The sequence below is a fragment of the Sinohyriopsis cumingii genome, unplaced genomic scaffold, assembly GCF_028554795.1.
Source record: "Sinohyriopsis cumingii isolate HCF-2022 unplaced genomic scaffold, ASM2855479v2 utg001110l, whole genome shotgun sequence".
In the NCBI taxonomy this organism is placed as follows: Eukaryota; Metazoa; Mollusca; class Bivalvia; order Unionida; family Unionidae; genus Sinohyriopsis; species Sinohyriopsis cumingii.
In genome coordinates this window covers 1,613,481-1,637,060 of record NW_028315961.1, presented here as the reverse complement: position 1 = coordinate 1,637,060, position 23,580 = coordinate 1,613,481, and the positions used below count along the sequence as shown (strand labels likewise).

The window sequence follows — 23,580 nt, the reverse complement described above, 5'->3', positions numbered from 1 at the left end:
TTGGATTTTATCCAGTTCTTACCCTTCTGAATTGTTTTACAACTAGTGAGCCAATTGGGATCCCATTCATTACCCAACAGGTGCTGACATTTAGTTTGATACTCCCATCATCAGTTCTCAGACACTAGTTAATTGTACAAATATAGTCCAACATAACCCACATGTGTCTTGCTATGTCAGGGAAAAGAACTGCTCTGCCATTCTCTGTAACTGCTATCTCAACAGCTGTAAACTTTGATCTTTTCACACAAGGGATTTGTCTCTCCATTTGAAGTATTTATAAAATAACTTTACCAAACCTGAGTTTTCTCCATAATACAGGTGGGAGGGGGATATGCTTTCCTTTATTCTTGAAACACTCAATTTCCTTGCATGCACTCTGATTAGAAGTATATTTAAGATGGAATAATTTTTACAACAGATGTAGACAGAAATGGGGTTGCATTTCTGTCCTACAGAATAATGATTACATCATATGGACAAGAACTTTGAGTATGTATGTATGTATGCATGGCACATCTGCCAGTAGCTTCTTGTGGGTCGAATAATTAATTAATTAAATGATTAATACTGGCCGCCATGTATAGCCTATCATGTGCTGAAAAATGGCGTTAAACCCTAAACAACAAAAATAGCAACAATGGCACATCTGCACTATCATAGCCACCACACAGAGCCAGGTTAATTAGGTAGTAATATTTGTTAAGTTTAATTTGCTGATAATTGTAACTGATGAGATAACCCACTCTCAGATTTGAACAAATTCATGTGGGTGATCTTAGGACTGATTGAATGTATATTTAAATTGTATTTGAAACAACTTCCAAACTCAGTATCAAGCCCTAATAGTCAGGGTTGGTTCATCATGCTAAAACTATTATACACAAAGGTAGACCATCTCCAGTCATATCCTAAACTTCAAAGCCTAGAGACAAGAAAAGTTTGGAGGACATGTGCAATATTATTAATAAATCAACTCATCCATATACCCAGGATTGCATAATCCCTAAACTTTCATCAAAATACTCAAGGTAACTAGTAGATTTACTTTGTGTTTTTGTTTTGGAAAACAGTAACTTTTCCAAGTCTGGACATACATTTGTTCATTCAGAAAGTGCTCTTGTTCTTACATCTTAACGAATCTCTCTCTCTCTCTGTCATTAAGAATATATTTCAACTCTAGTGGTTTTTCACACACTTCTGCTGGAACTAAGGCCAGCAAAGCAACAAATTTATTAAAAAATATATGATTTGTTTAAAATAAATTTTAATCTTTTTCAAATAATCTAGCTAAAATATTTTTCTCATAAAATATATATTGAAAAGGTAAATGTGGAAAATAAAACATCGAACAAATATTCTCATGAAGGCAGTTACAGTCTCTAGGCTGAAATTTTGTTTTGAAATCAATTTCATTACTTCTTTTTAACTGCTGAATGTGGTAACCATCTCTGATATTCTTCAACAATAACACCATCTTCAATTTAACTGCTATGGTGGACATATTGGAATCCATATTGGCATTATTATTATTTAGGACCAACAAGACATCATAAGAAGTCTTTTGGTGGAAATCCCATGTTATATTACTTTCTGTTTTGGAGGAGAACACTCTGATGTATGCTCTTCATGTTAATCTTTAAATAATCCCAGCCCTTTTTTCTAAACATATGGATAACAAGTTGGTTCACTATATGAATTTGTGGAAAGCATTATCATATTAATGTCTACCATTTTTTCTTTAAATCAGAAAATAATTTATTCTCATCATACTAAAAATATTTACAACTCACTCTCTCTCTCTGTCTACATTATTTGATTGGTCAGATATTTAATATAAAGGCCTCATTGGCTGTTAACACCTGCTGTGCATCCAACTGTGTTTTGCTAACATCATCAGCATGCTAAACAATTATGAGCTCACAGTTAGCAAATTCCTCAGTAAGGAGAGTGCATGGATCAGATGTTTACAGTGATAGCGTGTTTGAGCATAAAAATCTTCTTTATACCCATAAAAGAACTAAGTTTTATATGGAGACTTCATTTATAATGCTATGGAAAGTAGAAGAAAGCAGGTTTGGATTACTGAACTATAATTTATACTCTGGAAAGCCAATATGCAGCTAGCAAAACTGCACCAGAAAAAGAAACCAAATAACTCTAAGAAACTACCCATCCCCCACCTGGGAAAAGCCATTTACAATGAGCTAGTAATAAGAACACAAGCACCTACCCCCCCCCCCCACATGCAGTGGCCCAAATTCGCTATTTAAAACCCAACAAACCCAAACACATGTACCAAAGTTATATTAGCACCCCATGACTCTGTTCCAGCATTTGCTGGTAAAGAGTTGGAGGTGTCACACTGTTGTTCGTTTCTAAAGGTCATGGTTTGTAATTTATGTATTCCCCGTTCTCCCAATTTTGAATTTCATGTATGCATTTTTTTCCTTCATGTCAGGTTGTTCTTTGTTTTATTTTGTCATATTTTTTGAATTGTCCCTGCATGCTGGTTGTGAGATCTACTCCATTACCACCCGGTACGTAGGTCAGTTTCCATTATCAGGTCAAGACTTGCAAACTCTAGTGCTTGTGAGTGTTTTCTTGCCTTGAACCTTACATGTATAAAGGGGCCGTGAGTGGCTGAGTGGTCTAAAGCGCTCTCTGTTACATATCAATGCCATCTCACCTCTGTTAGCATGGGTTCAAGTCTCAGATTCGGCCAATGTGGGTATGTGAGAAAGCTTGCCAGTAGCTTCTTGTGAGCTGGTGGCTCTTTCCGGGTTTTGTCTCGGGTTCTTCCTCCACCATTAATACTGGCCGCCATGTAAAGCCTATCGTGTGCTTAAAAATGACATAAAACACTACAACAACAACAACAACATGCATGAAACTTAGGATCGAACTCCTTTTTCCTTTGCAGAAGTCCAGGGGTAAAGTTTCTGCTCCCATCCCCATTTTGTTATCATTATTATTTTGAAGTGAACTGTCATAGTCATTAAAGTCCAGTGTGGTGCTGTTTGTGTGTGTGTTGTGATGTAACAGTATACTTAAAAAAAGATCATTAGAAACTAATTTAGACACATAGTGCCTCTAACACAATGTGCAGGAGAAAGTGGGCCGAAATCCCGCCAGCTGATGACAGATGGAAGACAGCAGGCGGTGAAGTCAAAATCAAATTACCAAACAAGACTGATAAGTGCACCCACATAAACACGCAACCTAATGATGAATGAGATGCAAAATACCACAGGGGAGAATTAACAGAAAATAACCAAGAAATAGAGCACTAATTACAAACTAATTCTTAAACACAGGGCGAAATAAGAACAAATGAAACTTTTGAAACCAAAATTTTCTTTACCTTGCCTACAATAAAATAATGTATACCCACGACAACAAAAACAACATAGTATATCTCCCTGGAAAAGCCATCTCAGGATGTGCTGGTTGAGAGGACATCAGACCGCCTTCAAGCAAATAATTGCATAAGAAAAATCATCTTGTCTATGGAAAGCCTTCAAAAGTGGCTAGTAAAATTACACCAGAAACTCTTCTGATTAGCATATTTTCCATCACGCCAGCATGTTGGAAAATTTCAAATGTATATAATTTTAATCATTCTTAGTTGAACAATTTTTTGCCATCACACTAAAGTGGATTTGGAATGGACATACTGATATGCAGATATAAGGACAGAAATTTCCTGAAGGACACAATCAAAATAAAAAGGCACAAAGAAGACTTTAAAGGGCTCGAACTATGTGATTAAGGAAGATATAATGAAGGCAACATATGATTTCACGGTAAAAGTAAAATATGAATCTTTGTAAACTGTCATTTTTTTAATGGAAGAATAATGGGAACATGAATAATGATAAAAACTCAGATTCTAGATGAGAGAAAACCTGTCAAAAGTAAAGGACCACATTCCCAACTAAAATCTTACAGCATAGTGCAATCTGACCAAGTATGTAAGTAAACTTATAAATTAGTATCATATAACTTTTTAAAATTTAATATATGGAAGTGTTCCTTTCCTACAATATTTGTCTTATGTTTGATACTAAATTAAATTGTTTGTAAAATAGCTTTTTTACCTATTTAACCACTAGTTGTTAGAGCATCTGCCTCGAATGACGGAGGTCGCAGGTTTGAACCCTGGACGAGTCATACCAAACACTTCTAAAAATGGTACTGAGATGCTGCCTTGCTAGGCACTCAGCATTAACAGGTTAGTGTTAGGACTGGTTGGCCTTAAGTGTCCGGATAATGTGACTGGGTGAGACATCAAGCTTCATGTCTACTGTATGATGCTCCAGTGATATACATCCCTATTAAATGCCACACTGCAGACATCATAGTGATATTACTGATTTTTTTAAAAAGCTATGTTAAAAATCCAAATCACACACACTCACAGATTTAGCCTTCTTTCTATCTTGACAAGGAAGATACCTGTTGTTAACCATGCAAAACTGTAATGGATGTCCCCAAATTACTTATTTTTTGCAATCATTATTTAGTATAATTGGAGTTCTGGCTTGTGTACTTACAAGCAGAGTTAGAAAACCAGTCTGCTTTTGTTTCTACAAATCGTCTAAAGGCTTACTGTCAGACTGGAGAGCAATTAAAATCCACTTCTTTGATGCTGATCATGTATTACGAAAACTGGTCATGGGTGCAAAGGACAGTTTTTATGATAAAATTTAATGTTGCATAAACCTGCCAAATAAATTTTTTAAATTAAAAAATACATCAGTGAGGTCAAAGAGGGCCATAATTTTGGATAGGCATAATAAAGCAAAACATAAGAATATCACTCACTTGGCCTGATAAGTCAATGGAAATTCACAGAATAAAATGTTTTTGCACTGTATCCCCAAATTTTTACATGCATTTTTCATGTTCGAAGGCCTGCATTTTTGAGAGCAATGTTTTGTGATGCTCACAGTGCAAACACCAGCCCTTTCCCTGGTTAATAATTCTGAAGAACATTGCCTACTTAACAGCTAGATGCAAGTCAAAATATTTTGTCATCCAAGCAGTTTTTGAGATATTCTACTTGCCTTGAACCAACATGTATACTGCTATAACTGGCTAGCTCTGCTTCCTAGATGACTATGGGTGTTTCATTGGCTACTTACTGTGCAGTGATTATATGAGGTGTACACGCCTCACATCAGTTTTTTAAAAAAAAAAACACAAATCTGAAAGACATAATTAACAAATATATCCATATCTTTAATTATTAAACAATAATATTTTTTTTAAAAAGTCACACCACATCCTTAGTTAAGAAATTTGCCATGTCCACTGCATCTTTAATACCTTGAGGGTGGGATTGGGGGGGGGGGGGTAACCATTGGTAAGCCAAAAGCAAGATTTGTCACTAATACTAAATCAACAGCAACGAAGCAGACTACACAGGTTGCATCATTTGGATTGCTGAGATATTTTAGATAAAAAGAAATTAAAAAAAGCAAAGTTAAAAAATAAGTGACAAACAAGTCATAAATACTCTTATCAAATTACTGGGCATTGGTTTTACCATTTTAAAAACATTTAGATAGTTCACTTAACAGCATGGACAATTTGTGTTTTAGGTATCACCTGTGACTTTGTTTACTTCTTGTCTTTCCTCTTTTCTCAGTATCTTACTGACAGTATGAAACTTTGTTTTATATGTAACCAAAGAAGAACAAATAAAATGTTCACTATTGCAGTTTTGGAGAAGACTGTCTATGCAAATACAGAAATAAAGTACTCAGCAATGTCAAATATCATTAATTTTAAGAGAGGGACAATGGATGAGTTATTGAGAATTGCCTCCATGGGTTTGGGAAGCCCAGTCAAAAAAGGATGTTTTAAAAACCTGAAAAAGAATGCAATACTTAATATATCTATTGCAAGATTTACGTATTATAAAACGATGGGAGACATATTAGATCATGTTTGGTTTATGAATGTATCTTCAATTCCTTTGCATCCAACTCAAGGGGAATACATTTTTTTTTTACTAAACAATAACTTTCAGTTTTCCATACACAGAGTAAAAGCAGATGTAAATGGCAACAAGATAGTTTTAGATATTTCAGCTAACAATCACAGGTATACACTTATAAACAAAGAATATATAGTTTCACAGTATGCAGATGACACCACTCTCACCCTGGATGACTTTTCAAAGTCCCTTAAGTCAACTCTGTATGTTATCTACTAATATTGTAAATTTTCTGGATTCTGTATAAATAGTGGGAAAAATAAATGTGTATTTATATTAAAGTACAATAAGGTATTGTGAAGAATATCATTTAGATTGGAATACATCTTATTTTAGGTATGTAGGTACATGTGTTACATTCTCTATAGAGTTAGATGATATGGTCAAGCTTAATTATGAAAGCAAATTCAGAGAAGTTAAATATTTACTTTTACAGTTGTCAGTATGGCCTTGTTTATTTGATGCTTTTGTTGTTGTTGTTGTTGTTTTTGTAGGGTTTAAAGAAATTTTTCAACACATGGTAGGCTATAGATGGTGGCCAGGATTAATGGTGGAGGAAGAGCCAGGAAAAACCCTGGAAAGAACCACCGACCCACGAGAAGCTATTGGCAAGCTTTCTCACATACCCACATTAGCTGAATCCGAGACTCGAACCCATGCAAACAGAGGTGAGATGGCAGTGATCCATAAGGGAGAGCACTTTAGACCGGGGCCCCGAGTGGCCGAGTGGTCTAAAGCGCTCACCGTTACGGATCACTGCCATCTCACCTCTGTCTGCATGAGTTCAAGTCTCAGGCTTGGCTAACGTGGGTACGTGAGAAAGCCTGCCAGTAGCTTCTCGTGGGTTGGTGGTTCTTCCCGGGGTTTTCCAGGGTTCTTCCTCCACCAATTATACTGGCCGCCATGTATAGCCTATCTTGTGCTGAAAAATGGCGTTAAACCATACAACAACAACAACAACAACAACAACAACAACTTTAGACCATTCAGCCACTCACGGCCCCTAATGCTTTTGTTGAAAGGAAAAAAAACATTTAGCAGTTGTATATACACATCAGTAAAGTAGAGTAATTTCAAAGGTAATAATGCAGTAAATTGTTAAAGTGCTCTTTGTCTCATATGAGATTAGTAATAAGGGAAAATAATTATTTAAAATAGTAACAGAATGCAAATATTGTCAACTTTATAAAGCTTGTAATAACAAGCAAATGTTTAGTCTAGTGATAACATGCAAATGTGCATGACCATGTAAGTATATGTGTGTATATTGTCTAAGTGTTTGTGTTGATATATGTTTGTATGCTAAATATGTGTACATGTAGAAAATGCTTATAATAAACATTTGCTCTTTTTGTCACTCTCACTATTCTTTTTGTTTTGCACTCTCTGTCCTTAAGACACTGACATATTTGTCTCCTTCTTTCTTTTTCCTTCTGTACAGTAGCCAATATTAAGTTCTGTATTGGGCTTAGAATATAATGCTCTATAGTAGTGTTAACCAATACTCCCTGTAAAGTAATGTGCCACAATGAATTATGATGTAGTCCGTCAGATGGTTCCCTGAACAGCTGTAGTCTATGTTCAGGGAAATATAAAAACAAATGACCCTTTCTTTTATGGCAGTGGTGTTTTCCCAAATTGTTCTGTTAGAATTGTTGGCATAAGATTGTATGACATTTGTGCAAATCAACTTTCACAGATGCATACAACAGTTTTCAAATTTTGTAATGCAAGATTTTAGCTTGGATACTACATGTATTCGGATCCCTATCTTAGGACAATATTTACAATCCTGTTATTATTATTCATATTAATTATTTAATATATTTTAAAATTATATAATGTGATCAGTACATTGTAATGCCAAATGTTACCTACCATGTGTTTGGTTATTTGATCTGATGCACATAAACTTATTTTTACATAGGTCATTCTTTACCAGTAATGTTTCTTTTTATTGTCATAGTAATGTAATTCTTACTAGGATCTTACTTTTGCTGAAATTGATATAACTTAAGCCCAGTTCGCAAACATGTTGAAATTATTGTAATATTATGTATTGTAATGTACACCATCAATGATGTAACATAGATTTGATACAGAGAGAGAGCTTAGTTTGCAGGTTGGATACCGGCCTATGCCACCCTGGGTTAGCATGATATAGACAATAATGTCTGAGGCCCAAAAGGTATATTTAATATTGCACTATATATATATATATATATATATATATATATATATATATATATATATATATATTTGGGATTTTAAAAAAATACTCCAGGGGGAAAAAGTGATAGGGGTCAGCAACAAAAAACAGAGATGGTCAGCCAGCCAGAAACACACATATTTACTTTTTCTTGCCTAATGTAGTGATTTTTGCTGAGATGTGGCTTAAGCATATTATTTAAACGATGAAATACAGGAAGGAAAGGTTACACTTGAGTGTGATGCAAGCATTAAAACAAACAACATTCAGACTCTTCTACAGTGTGACTTGGACATTTCTGACCTTGAATGTACATGGTTAGAACTAAATAATACAGGGAAGAAGGTAGTAGCTGCATGAATATGATGATCACCTAATTATAACATAGCTGCTTGGGAGGAACTTGAATTTAGTATAGAGATAGCCCAATCCACTAAACTTAATCATTTCATTTCAGTAGATTTTAACTAAAAAAGTCTCTCCTTCCTGAATAAAAGAAATCACTGTTTTGAAACTTAAACTCAGTTAATGTGTAAGGATATAGGAATGGTCCCAAATTTGGTTGGATACATTTAATTCAAAGAAGACTGAATTAAATCTAATACAGTATCACAAAAGGTACTCAAACTATCCAAATATGTATACATGGCTGAAACAAACATGCAAGAAATTACTTAATGTATACATATGGGTGTTATCTTTGTTAGTGATTCCTCATTGTACACACATACTCAGTATATTCCTGATAAAACCTGCAAGGAAGTTTAAAACTTGAGAAAGTTTCAAATACAAACCAGATTGATTCTCCTTGGAAAAATGTACACAATGGTTATATTTTATCAAGTTTTGGCTGAACTGTAGTCTCATTTTGTTGAACCTAGGACTAATAATGACTTAATGGACACAATGATTTTTGTGTTAACATACATATATACAGATCTAGTTAAAGCATAATAAAGATGGTATTCCTTAGTAGATATGAATGTAATAGTGCCACTGATGTTCTTGTTTCAGTTTTTGTTTTTGTTTTTATTGACCTTAAAGAATGCAACACAGAGCATACATGCTATGAATTCTGTAATTTTCATAAGTAAATGATAGCTATTTTAAGTAAATGTATGACCAGGTATATGTATCTGCCAAAAGAGACAGTCTCATTGCACCAAGAGTGACAGTCACATTGCAGTAAAGAGTGACAGTCACATTGCAGTAAAGAGTGACAGTCACATTTCAACAAGAATGACAGTCACATTGCAGTAGAGATTGACAGTCACACTATAGTAAAGAGTGACACTCACATTTCACCAAGAGTGACAGTCACACTGCAGTAAAGAGTGATATATTTCACCAAAAGTGACAGTCACATTGCAGTAAAGATTGACAGTCACACTAAAGTAAAGAGTGACAGTCACATTACAGATTAGGGGTGACAATTACATTGCACCAAGGGTGTATGTCACATTGCTGTAAAGAGTGATAGTCACATTGCACCAAGAGTGGGTCACACTGCAGTAAAAAGTGACAGTCACATTGCACCAGAAGTGACAGTCACACTTATTAAAAAGTGATGGTCAAACTGCAGTAAAGAGCAAGTCTCCTTGAAGTAAAGAGTGACAGTCACATTAGAGTAAAGAGTGAAAGTCACATTGCACTAAAGTGTGTGTGTGTGTGTCATTTGGATTTTTAATGTAGCTTTAACAATTTTCCAGTCATGCCGCTATGATGTCTGTATTGTAGCAGTTTATAGTGATGTCTAGCACTGGGGCATCATGTCACATTATCCTGACACCAGGCCAACTAGTCCTATCACTAACCTCTTAATGCTGAGAGCCAAGTGAGGCAGCTGTTAGAACCATTTTTGTAAGTCTTTGGTTTGACTTGGCTGGGGATTGAACCCATGACCTCCCGCATCCAAGACGGATGCTCTTACCACTAGGCCATCAGAGCAGTGTGCAGTAAAGAGTGAGTCACATTGTACTAAGAGTAACAGTCAGCTTGCAGTAAATTACTAAAGTGGAAGTCCATAATTCATTAGAAAACAATAAATGGTTAATTGCAATCTACAAAACATGTACAGACTGTGAAATGGTGAGAGTTACAGCAAATTCAATTTCTAAAATCAAGTGAAACATATATGTTACTCCTGCTGACACAAATGTAGTATACTCTTGTGTTTGCATGAAGTTCAGGCATGTATAATACCTTTAATTAGTTCACCGTTGTATCCACCATTGCATTCAATAATCAGTAACAATGATACCATGATTTTCAGAATCACTGCAAAGTTATAACACTTGTGCATGTCTAGTTTTAAAATCACTAGTAGACACACAAACCTTAAGATATCATATTACTACATACTACTGCATACAGTATGAGCAAATATATTATTAATATTATTAATATTACTCTGTATCATACCTAAGAATTAGTTTGCTGTCTTATCCACCATTGCATGCAATAATAAGTAACAATGATACCGTGATTTTCAGAATCACTGCAAAGTTTTAAAAGTTGTGCCTGTCTAGTTTTAAAATGACTAGTAGACACACAAACCATAAGATATCATGTTACCACTTCATACAGTATGAGCAAAGATAGTATTAATATTAATCTGTATTATATCTAAGAATAGCAGACAATGCTTCAGTTCATATTTAAAGCTTGCTTTTGAAGAAATCCAGACTGTGAGTGAGACATTTTATGTAAATTTTCAATCTGTATGTACAGTTTGTACAGCTAGCTAAATATGCTTAGTGTTATGAAGTAAGGTTGATGGGTAACTCACTGTTACCAATTTTTTATATGATTAGCAATAATATCTGAATGATCAGCAGTCATTCCAGGTAATCAATACAGTACTAATACATATGACATAAAATAACCATCAAAAAACCCAAAACATTTAGAATTGAATGTTATTTGGGTTCAAGATAGAGAGATTAGAGGAAATTGAGATTAGATTTCGGTTCAAACCTTTAAATGCATCAGAAAAAACACTTTTTTAAAACATAGTTATAAGCTATCTTGAGACTGACCTTCTTGGATATATTTTCATATAATTTTTACATTTGGATAGAGAAGTGATCTATGATTTGTTTGCAAAACTGACAAGACACAACCTTAAACCTATTTGTTAGGATAGTTTATGACATCAGCACTGTTTAGAGGAAAAGATACTGTTTGCTACATGTAATTGCATTAAATAAACTGAACCAATCAAAATGACTATATTGTTACTATACATAATCATTTATTGTAGCAAGATATTGTTGTCTGCAAGCATGTTTGCTAGAAGCACACTGATGCAGAAAATGTCATACAGTTTGAAAAAATAACAGCTACAGCATTATAAATTTGAGTATAATGCTTATTTTGTTTTTACTGGAGCATAAATCAATGAGAGAGAGAGAGAGAGATGAATGGGTACACAAAACTTGTGAGGGCTGAGTGTTTTTTGGCTTAAAATTCATTTTGGTATGACAATCATATTAGACTAGACATGGTTCTGTATGTAAGTGGTTATGCCTGACATACTTGCTTGAAAATAATTCAATATGGTTCTGATAGCTTTTACTTGAATGCCTTTACTAAACAGCAAGTTCCAATCTGTTATTTATTGTACACTTTTACACAGGTGTAGGGGAGTCATGCACATGAAATTGTTGATTATGTTTAGATCTTTATCGTCATCTTCTCTAAACAAAGGCTGAGTGGGAACTACAAGCACTGATACTTTGAAAACCATGCAACTAAGGCAGGTGCTCTGATAATTAACAGAGATTGATGTATGATTGGACAATCAGGACCAGCAAATATATTTAGTAACACAGATTAGAGATAACTGTGGTTGACACTTGTACTAACAGCTGAAATAATTTTCAGCCTAACACCCTGTGTGTCAAGGATATCTTCATTAACTAATTCCCATGGGTCAGTGTTGAACAGAGTCAGTGTTTGAACCATTCTGCCTCTAATGTTAACCCTCCCAATTTGAAAAGAGCATCACTCTGAATATAGAATGAAGATGATCAGTTTTCTATGCAGTTTATTAATTACAATGAATTGAATAAAGGTATGGTATATCACTCAGCTGACAACTTACGCTGGTGTGACAAATTATGTGTGTGTGTGATTTGAATTTTTAACGTAGCTTTAACAATTTTTCAGTCATATCGCTATGATGTATGATGTTTGCAGTGTGGCAGTTTATAGTGATGTCTAGCACTGCAGCACCATGATGCAGACATGTAGCATGATGTCCCATCCAGTCACATTATCCTGACACCAGGTCAACCAGCCCTAACCCTAGCCTCTTAATGCTGAGTGCCAAGCGAGGCAGCTGTTAGTACCAATTTTGTAAGTCTTTGGTATGACTTGGCCGGGGATCAAACCCATGACCTCCCGCATCCAAGGCAGATGCTCTAACCACTAGGCCATGAGAGCGGTCTTGAACAATGTAACCATTTGTAACTTTACATGAGCCAGAGAATAATCAATATAACTACCATTGCAAATCTTTTAGAAAAGTAATCTCTAGATGCAATTGGGAACAAGAATTATGAAGTAGAAAAATTCATATACAAGTTATCTTGACAATGAAATGATGTTCACAGTGATAAGACAGGGCATGGCATACAATAACTTTCTTTTATATGATATCAAGGTAGGTACTATAATGAGTTGATAAAACCCCAGAGGTTAGGTTAATTTTGTTTTCCTTGTTAATGTAAGTATTTGTTCTTGGAGTCTGCTTCATTAGTTATTATATTGTTGACCCACAGAGCCAGATTTTTTTTGTTTTGCTTTTGTTGGTTTTGTCAGCACCATTATAACCAAATACTTTTCCCAAGGACACACTAAAGCGGTTAGCCCAATGCTGGCTTGAGTAGACTGTCAAAGCTTGAATGCTAGGATTATGAGTCTGATTCCCTATGAAATGAGCCATCACAGGTTGTTTTACTAGGTGAAATTACACACAAACACACACACACACATACATACACACACAAATACAAACATATATACATCCATTCTTCCATCCATCCATCCATACATACATACACAAATACATACATCCATCCATTCTTCCATTCATCTATCCATCCATACATACATACACATCCATCCATCCATCCACACACACACACACACACACACACACACACACACACACATGCATACATACATACATACATACACACATGCATACATACATACATACATACATACATACATACACACAAATACATATATACATCCATTCTTCCATCCATCCATCCATCCATCCATCCATACATACATACAGAAATACATACATCCATCCATTCTTCCATTCATCTATCCATCCATACATACATACACACACATCCATCCATCCACACACACACACACACACACACACACACACACATGCATACATACATACATACACACACGCATACATACATACATACATACATATATACACACACAAATACATATATACATCCATTCTTCCATCCATCCATCCATCCATCCATACATACATACACAAATAACACAAATACATACATCCATCCATCCATCCATTCTTCCATTCATCTGTCCATCCATACATACATACACACACATCCATCCATCCACACACACACACACACATGCATGCATACATACATACATACATACATACATACATACATACATAACATACATACATACATATAGTCTTTCCCATGCACAGTTACAACACATTTACATAAATACATACATAGCCAATAATGATATAGGCAGAATATGTGAATTTCTTGTACTTGGAATTGTTGTAAGACAGCATGTTCAAGTACAAAGTGTTACAAAGAGTGGAAAGTATAAAATACAATGAAGTTATAATGTCCTGAACATCTAATTGGGTCAATTATATATATATATATATATATATATATATATATATATATATATATATATATATATATCTGTCTTCCCCAATCGTTTTTGCTTAATTGTGCTAAAATGTTTTTATTTTCAAAATCTAATTCTGAAAACTCCCCATTCAGTGACCCTGCACAGCTACAGGGGAACAGCTGCAGAATCACATATCAACAGGTTTCTCATTGTAGCAATTACAGTCAATTGCATTCCAACAAACTGACCTTGATAGTCTGAAATATGATAGCCTTCATGTCCTCCAGTCCAGTAACTGGGATTCTCATAAAAGGCAAACTGATATCATTTTGCCTGGTCATTTCTGAAACTCCATCCTTAGTGAAGTGACATGGGGGGGCCTTCTTTGATACAAGTCTGAGAGGGATCACACCAATAAACAGCAGAGCCAAATGGCACAGAAAGATAAGTGGGGGATAAAAGACAATATTTTTGTTTTGAAAGATGTATTGATGACAGAAAAGAAGATACTTCAAATATATGCAACAGCAGTCAGACAACATGCAAAGGTATGTTTTCAATGTCATGATATTTGACAACTGATTTAATATTTTCTTTTAATTTGATAGTTGTATTTTCAGTTGACTTTTTTAATCTTATATAATGTAATTTCCGTAAACAAAATGACATCAAACTAGTTAATTCTAAGCTAGTAAATTACTTTCTTTTAAAGATGGATGAATATTTTATATGAGATTTTCCAAGTCATACTTTTTGTTTTCAATTTATACAGTAGATGTGATTAGCTATATCAGTTATGTTGGCTTTAACTGAGTTGCAGATTGAGTTTAAGCTTAAGAATGGCCTTATAGATATCAGTAAATATTCTTTCAAGGTATTTTATATAAGAATTTGATGTATTGTGACTACTACCACAATAATAACCCAAGCAGACCTTTAGTCTAAATGACAAAAACATCATTAGGCTGGGTGATAAGAGTTGGAAGATATTCTCCATTTGGTCATTATGAAAGATACACAGTTGCAAGTCTGGTAATGTTAAATACTTCGACCATATATTTATTCATATTTGAAGCATTTGTGGAGAATTAAGTAAAAAAGAACCTCTTCAGTATTTGCTATGAATATTGGACACTGGTAGGAAGAATACAAAAGACACAATTTATATATATTGGGTAACTGATTATAAAAGTACTTCATAGCGAGGTCCACAGACATAGACCACACTTTAAGCAGGATGTGAGTTACCAAGAAAACTCCAAAAATTGAGGAAAAAAATCCCTTTGATATCAAGAAAACTGGCGGGGGGGGGGGGAGCAGTGTTATGGAACTGTGCTGTTTATTGACCAATTCCTCATTTTACAATCATGTCGATATTAATTTTTAATAACATGCTTTTTCTAATGAAGTTGTTCGTTATTCTGTTTAAATAACATTTATTTTCAAAATGTCCAACATATGAAAGATCATTCCAACTGGTTTCAACAACCTATCACGTGTTACGAATTAATTAATTGGAATTAATAATATGCAGGTTTGCAAGTTATAAGGGCATGAGTTATTGAGGGAGCGGTGTACTTTGTTAGCTTAATTCCAAATGCACACATTATTAAGCTTAGATTTTTGCAAATAAACGTTAGTGATTTTTTGGCATGATTCTGACTAACTTTATTAAATTCCATTGTACAATTCAATACAAATCAATAAGGCCTAACATTTATCCCAATGATATGTATCTTTATGACGATGTAAAGTTTACAGAGGTTTACTCATTCATGTAGTGGGTCTATGAGCCTTTTGTCTTTAGGACATTTGTGACCAAAAATTCAACATTTATATGCTTTAAAGTGTATGTTTCTCAAGATTATATCCTTAATTATTTCATCTTCACAGATTTTATGCAGTTGGTTTTTAGATTAGAAGTAACAAATTATTTTTTTTCTATCTTTAATTGCAGGAAGGAAAAGGATCAGAAAGCACAGACCAAGAGTTAGCTCTTGTTGAATACACCCACAAATTTTTGTATCTGGCCATTTTTTTCAGATGAAAACACTTTATATTTTGTAAAGAACCAATAGCAAAAGTGCAAAAAGAGAAATTGGCATACAGCAAAATGTCAATGAAGCTTGATAAAAAAGGCAAACATATTATATATACAGCTTATCTAGCATGTAAATTGTTTGGACATGTCACCAAAGATATAATTTCAATGAAAAATATTAACAAGAAATGGCTGGAAACTAGAACAAAAAATTATTTAAAATAAGTTTAACAATCTTGTCACTGTGGCACAAAACTGCAAATTGATATTAATCATATGACAAAAGTAAATTGCTGTACGATCTGTTTGATTTATTTTCCTTTTGAGACCGATTTGATTCTTTCAAGACATCACTGTTTTGAGCAAAACTTACAAACTTTTTCAATCTTTATTGCTAAAATATTAAACTTATGACAATCTCTATAGGAAGTATTTTGCACTATTTTGTGAAGACAGTATATGCACACTTGTTACTGTTTGCTTCTTTACAAAAATATGATTGCACTATTATAACCATTAGGGCTGTTCCATTTAAACATACATGGTACCCAGGGAAGGCAGTTTTTAAAAAATATATGCCATGGTACTTTGATTTCAACGAGTTCATATTAAAATTATAAGAAATTTCTAAATAGCATCTATGGGTGAGTACCCCACTTTAAAAGTGCCTTCCTTTTGTCCCATGTATGTTTTAATGGAACAGTCCTTATTATTCAGTTTAAAGTGACACACTTGTCAGGTATATATCTGTGCACTAATCATAGAAAGAAGGCTTAGCATGATCTTCAGGATGACAAACTTGATGTAGGGGTGACATCTTTCTTTGTATCCAGATATTATTCTACAATAAAATCTATAACTAGTCACATTTAACATTAGCACCTCTTGGTATAAGCAAATATCAAATGATATGTAAATGTATTCAGGAATCACCTTAAGTTTAATTAGGTATATGGTATGTTTGGCAATATAGTGATATTATCACATTCATATACACATTTACTGGGAGCACACAAAATATCAAATATGTCTTCATTTGCATCATCACCTGAACATATTTTCCCAGTAGTAAAAACAAACATTTTAAGCTGAAAAAGCTGCTGTTGTAATTGTTGTTTTGTTTATAAAATATACATTCTTATTGTATCTTTTCTGAAGGGTAAATCAATTATATCTCAAAGTTGAATGAGAACTATGTCATTATTTTTGTCCATCTTGATTAATCTTATCAATAAAAGTGGACTTACTTTTGTGACCTCTTCATATGTGTATCATTTAACTACTGTGTTTGTGTTCTTTGAAAGCTAAAAGGAACATCACTGAAAGGTTCCACTGAATAGTTCAGTGTAAACCTAACTTTTTAAGCTCTATCATTAGGTAATGAAAGTTTCAAAGTTGCTGCAATATTAACAGTATGCCTTTTTGACATGGACTCCCATTTTCATTAAAATGTGTCAGAATATAATAATCACTGTGCTTTGATCTGGGATAGAAATTTTCCCCTTGGGATTACAGATCTGCATCAAACACTCAGTACAACCTTGTGTACCACTTTAAATTCTGAGCCAAGGATGGAATTTTCATAATCTACACATAGACACATGATGGATTCTATTATTACTACCATGGGCAGTCTCCACTTGGGAGGGTAGTACATTTGATAATCAGTAGAGTAGTATAATAATATAATAAGAATTTACAACTAATATTAAACACAAAGTTCAAGTCATATAGGAATAACAACACATCATTTTTTTTATATTCTGGAGGCAGTGTGAGGCATAGATCTAGTAATCTTAAATCAGATATTTTAAACAACCAAATGAATGGTATACTGTTACCATGCAAATAGGGTAATGTTGCTATTTGTGCTTTGGAATTAATGATGTAGTATTTTTACTACACCAGGTTTTGCAAATCAAATAAGTTAGTGTTACACTGTTAAATGGAAATAGGGTAATACAACTAAATGAACAATGTAGTATTATCTCTACATCAAGTTTTGGAAATAAAGACAATCAGTTTTACAATGTGACCTAGAAATAAAGTAATCTTACTACACAAATTTGGTGATTGACAATGTAGCATGTTACTACATCATATTTTGGAGATCACAGACTCTGCTTTACAGTGTCACATGGAAATAGGGTAATATTGCTAGATGGGTTTGGTGGAGAGCTATGCAGTATTGTTACTACATCAGGCTTTGGGATCACAAAATCAGTGCCTAGAAATAGGGTACTGTTACTACATGGGTTTGGTGGAAGGCTATGTAGTATTGTAACTACATCAGGCTTGGAAATCACAAAACCAGTGCCCTAGAAATAGGGTATTGTTACTACATGGGTTTGGGGGAAGGCTATGTAGTATTGTTACGACATCAGGCTTGGAAATCACAAAACCAGTGCCCTAGAAATAGGGTATTGTTACTACATGGGTTTGGGGGAAGGATATGTAGTATTGTTACGACATCAGATTTTGAAGAAAACAAATCAGTGCCTAGAAATAGGGTATTGTTACTACATGGGTTTGGTGGAAGGCTATGTAGTATTGTTACTACATCAGGCTTGGAAATCACAAAACCAGTGCCCTAGAAATAGGGTATTGTTACTACATGGGTTTGGGGGAAGGATATGTAGTATTGTTACGACATCAGATTTTGAAGAAAACAAATCAGTGCCTAGAAATAGGGTATTGTTACTACATGGGTTTGGGGGAAGGCTATGTAGTATTGTTACGACATCAGATTTTGAAGAAAACAAATCAGTGCCTAGAAATAGCGTATTGTTACTACATGGGTTTGGTGGAAGGCGATGTAGTATTGTTACTACATCAGGTTTGGAAATCGCAAAACCAGTGCACTAGAAATAGGGTATTGTTACTACATGGGTATGGTGGATAGCTATGTAGTATTGTTTCTACATCTGGCTTTGGAGATCACAAAATCAGTGCCTAGAAATAGGGTATTATTACTACATGGGTATGGTGGAGAGCTATGTAGTATTGTTACTACATCAGGCTTGGAAATCACAAAACCAGTGTCCTAGAAATAGGGTATTGTTACTACATGGGTTTGGTGGAAAGCTATGTAGTATTGTTACTACATCAGGCTTGGAAATCACAAAACCAGTGTCCTAGAAATAGGGTATTGTTACTACATGGGTTTGGTGGAAGGCGATGTAGTATTGTTACTACATCAGGTTTGGAAATCGCAAAACCAGTGCACTAGAAATAGGGTATTGTTACTACATGGGTATGGTGGATAGCTATGTAGTATTGTTACTACATCTGGCTTTGGAGATCACAAAATCAGTGCCTAGAAATAGGGTATTGTTACTACATGTGTTTGGGGGATAGCCATGTAGTATTGTTACTACATCAGGCTTTGGAGATCACAAAATCAGTGCCTAGAAGTAGGGTATTGTTACTACATGGGTTTGGTGGAGAGCCATGTAGTATTGTCACTACATCAGAATTTGAAGAAAACAAATCAATGCCTAGAAATAGGGTATTGTTACTACATGGGTTTGGGGGATAGCCATGTAGTATTGTTACTACATCAGGCTTTGGAGATCACAAAATCAGTGCCCAGAAGTAGGGTATTGTTACTACATGGGTTTGGTGGAGAGCCATGTAGTATTGTCACTACATCAGAATTTGAAGAAAACAAATCAATGCCTAGAAATAGGGTATTGTTACTACATGGGTATGTTGGAGAGCTATGTAGTATTGTTACTACATCAGGCTATGGAGATCACAAAACCAGTGCCCTAGAAATAGGGTATTGTTACTACATGGGTTTGGTGGAAGGCTATGTAGTATTGTCACTACATCAGAATTTGAAGAAAACAAATCAATGCCTAGAAATAGGGTATTGTTACTACATGGGTTAGGTGGAAGGCTATGTAGTATTGTTACTACATCAGATTTTGAAGAAAACAAATCAATGCCTAGAAATAAGGTATTGTTACTACATGGGTTTGGTGGAGAGCTATGTAGTATTGTTGCTACATCAGGTTTTAGAGATCACAAAATCAGTGGTGGGAAATAGGGTATTGTTAATACATATCTTTGGGAATTAACCATGTAGTATTGTTACTAGTACGTTTACTAGTACAACATGATTCACTTTACAACTTCTTGTGCTTCTTCTTATTAAACTTGATATTGTGTGTACAGGGTTTAAAATTCCTTTAAAAAGGACAAGCAAGCAATTCCTTTTTTATTCTGACAGCCATTTAGATTGGATTTTGTTTAGATAGGTTTATTTCATCATAGCCATGTACATGTTCTGTACAAAGCGAGATCTGCCCAGATTTATCAACTAATATTGAATTATATTTGCTGAACTTGCCCTATCTCTGGAGACAATATTTGTTATTTAGACTAATAAAACGTGATAAATAGAAAAAAACTACAAATATGTTTTGTTGCGAGTGGGTGGAAAGAACAAGTTTGATATGGCATAGGAATGTTGAGGCTATTAGGTTTTGTATTTATTACATATCACCTTTATATTCAGACATTCTTTAAATGTACTGTATGCTTCTAAAAAACTTTTTATAGGTATTTGGCATTTTATGAAAGATAGTGTAGGACCCTCAACATGTACATGGCTTAACCGGGGCTTATACACTGTCCAGTTGCATCTTTGGTCTGTCAAATTTATATTTCAAATATGGACTTATGCTTTAGCTTTGAATTTTAAAAAATGTTGTATGGGACATATGAATGGGTTTAATCTGCAGTCACAGGCAAGTGAATTTTTTCCTTACTTTTCAGATGGATTATTGGTTTTAGACCAGGAAGTGGCTCCTTTTCTTAGATTCTAAATTTCAGGGCATAAGTTACAGACTAACATGACAACAGGACACAACTTGTGTCTGCAAATGGAATACACTCCAGCCCAGTTGATCTATGTTGTGGTGTTCCACAGGGGTCTGTTCTTGGACCTGTTCTCTTCATTCTGTACACTCACTCGCTCTCAAGTGTCATAGATCATCATCCATTGTCTCACCAGTTGTACGCTGATGGCACCCAAATATACAAATCTAGCCACCCAACTGAAGTTTATGCTACCATCCAAGGTGTAGAGAGGTGCATTTCTGATGTGAAATCATGGATGACATGTAACAAGCTGAAGATGAATGATGATAAAACTGAGGCCATTCTGATCACAACACAAAGACTTTCTCATTCACATCCTTTACCTCAAACAATAAATATCAGCAACACCAACATTAAATTCACACAATCAGTACGAAACCTAGATATTACTCTGGACAGTACTCTCACATTGCACCTACATGTCATGAACATATTCAAGGCTGCATATCTTGAGCTGAGACACATCAGCTCAGTTCGCAAATATCTTTCAGTTGATGCCACTAAAACACTTTTGTGTTCATTAGTACTTTCAAGACTGGACTATTGTAACTCAATTCTGTCTGGTTCATCTCAATATCTGCTCCAGAAACTTCAAAAAGTTCAAAACACAGCTGCTCAGATCATACTTAGAGTACCATGATCAGAGCACACCTCCCCACTGCTCTGTACCCTACACTGGCTATCCATTCGATCCAGAATCAAACACAAAATTTGTTCTCTGTGCTACGTTTCACAGTCGGACTCTAGTCCAACATACCTATCCGACCTCAACCATGTGTACACACCAGTAAGATACTTACGTTCCACTTCTGACACTTGTATACTCATTATTCCCAATATGAAAACAAAGTCACATGGACAGCGTTCTTTTGCATACTAGGGCCCAGCAACGTGGAATGAATTACCCACTGAACTTATACACAAAGACACAGTGATCACATTCAAGAGGGCTCTCAGAACTTACTTATTTCGACTGCAAGAACAAACTTAAAGACTGAATAATGTTTCCTACCTTAAATATTCTCAGCATGTTTTTTAATGTTTTCTAATTTCATGGTGTTTGTTTTTGTAATCATATCATTATATGTTTTTTATCTTATAGGTGTTGTCTAATGTTGTAAAGCGCTTAGAACTTCTAAAGATTAGACGCTATACAAAGTCCTCATTATTATTATTATTATTATCAGTTAATACAAGAAATCATTGATGAATTGAACATAAAGTGATCATTTAAGAATAGAATTACAAAATCAAAGATTCTGTCACTTTCTAATGTGCGGTCTAGATTTATAATATTCATTTGGATTATTGTAAATAGAAATTCATAAACAATATTGCAATATTTATCTAATTTATTGTCTTTATTTTCTACTTGAACAGCCACAAGAATTTAAAATGTAAACATACATTTCCATCATTGTTTTTCAGTGATCTTGCTAACACTGTATATAAAGGATGTAATACTTTTAATTTGGGTCACAAGCAAAAAAGCCGCTGCTCTCTGTGATATGCCAACCTTTAATTTACATGTTTGTCAGTTTCATCCCAAGATTTACTAAACAAATTTGATCCCTTTGTAATTTGAATAGACAGATTGTAAGTCCATCCACTTAAACTTGCTCCTGAAAAATTATAATTCAGCAGACCATGTATTTGGAACTCTGAAGATTCGATGGATTTTGGTATTTTAGATGATTTACATTGTGTACAGTCTCTTGAGAATTAAACATGGGGTGAAGTTTTGTCAAAACGTGGGACATCTGGAAATGATTCCATGAGTCTTTCTTACTTTGTCTGGGTTTTAAACATTTCAATACAAAATTTCAGTGGCAAAGTACTTGCTCTCTCTCTCTCTCATGTTGGATGTCACTTTGCACCCTTCAACTGATAACTCATTATTAAACCTTCTGTTCAAGATATTGTTGTCCACCTCAACAAGCTCCATTTTCTCTGCCTAGATACTGTGAAATGCACCTGAAGTGCTTTAATCGCTACTTACAGTACTCTCTCTTTATCCCCAGTGCCATAAGCAACCATTTTGCCAAATATAACTGCATTTATTAAAATTACAAACAGTGTTGACATTTTTGAATAATTTAAAAAGTATAACAATAAATCATTCCCGTTATTTTATAAATGGACTATTATTTAATATATTAACTTGTAAAAGTAGTTCTGGTTGGGTGTGCAATACATACATTTTAGTGCGCGATACGAAAATGTGCAATATGGAGTTACAGATTGAACATTTGTATTGAATTCCAGATCAGCCATTTAAGATTAAACGGGTGTGTGATAAATAGGTTAATATCGTCAAGATGTATGAAGAGGCTGATTGTGATCTGGAACCATGTGTAATACATGTAATTGCTTGGACAGAATTATTTTCATATTGTAGTTAAATATGCAAAATATGCAAAATGGACTTGATATATTATGGTTGGGAGACAGTTTACAAAGGTTATGTTCTGGCAGCACTGCAGAAACTTACTTAGTGAAATGATCGACTATTAGGTTGTGTAAGCCAGGTTACCAATATCAGGTTCAGTAGCTCCT

General features: G+C 34.5%; 1 protein-coding gene and 1 long non-coding RNA gene across 5 annotated transcripts in view; both read left to right on the top strand.

Annotated features, from left to right (window-relative positions):
• The window catches only part of LOC149772833 (nephrin-like), a 311,073-nt gene that overhangs the window by 43,717 nt on the left and 243,776 nt on the right, over positions 1–23,580 (top strand). The window lies entirely within an intron of this gene.
• LOC149772836 (uncharacterized) lies at positions 14,392–16,344 on the top strand. The gene is made up of 2 exons (XR_016417584.1): positions 14,392–14,644; positions 16,054–16,344. It is a non-coding gene; the product is annotated as an uncharacterized LOC149772836 (long non-coding RNA).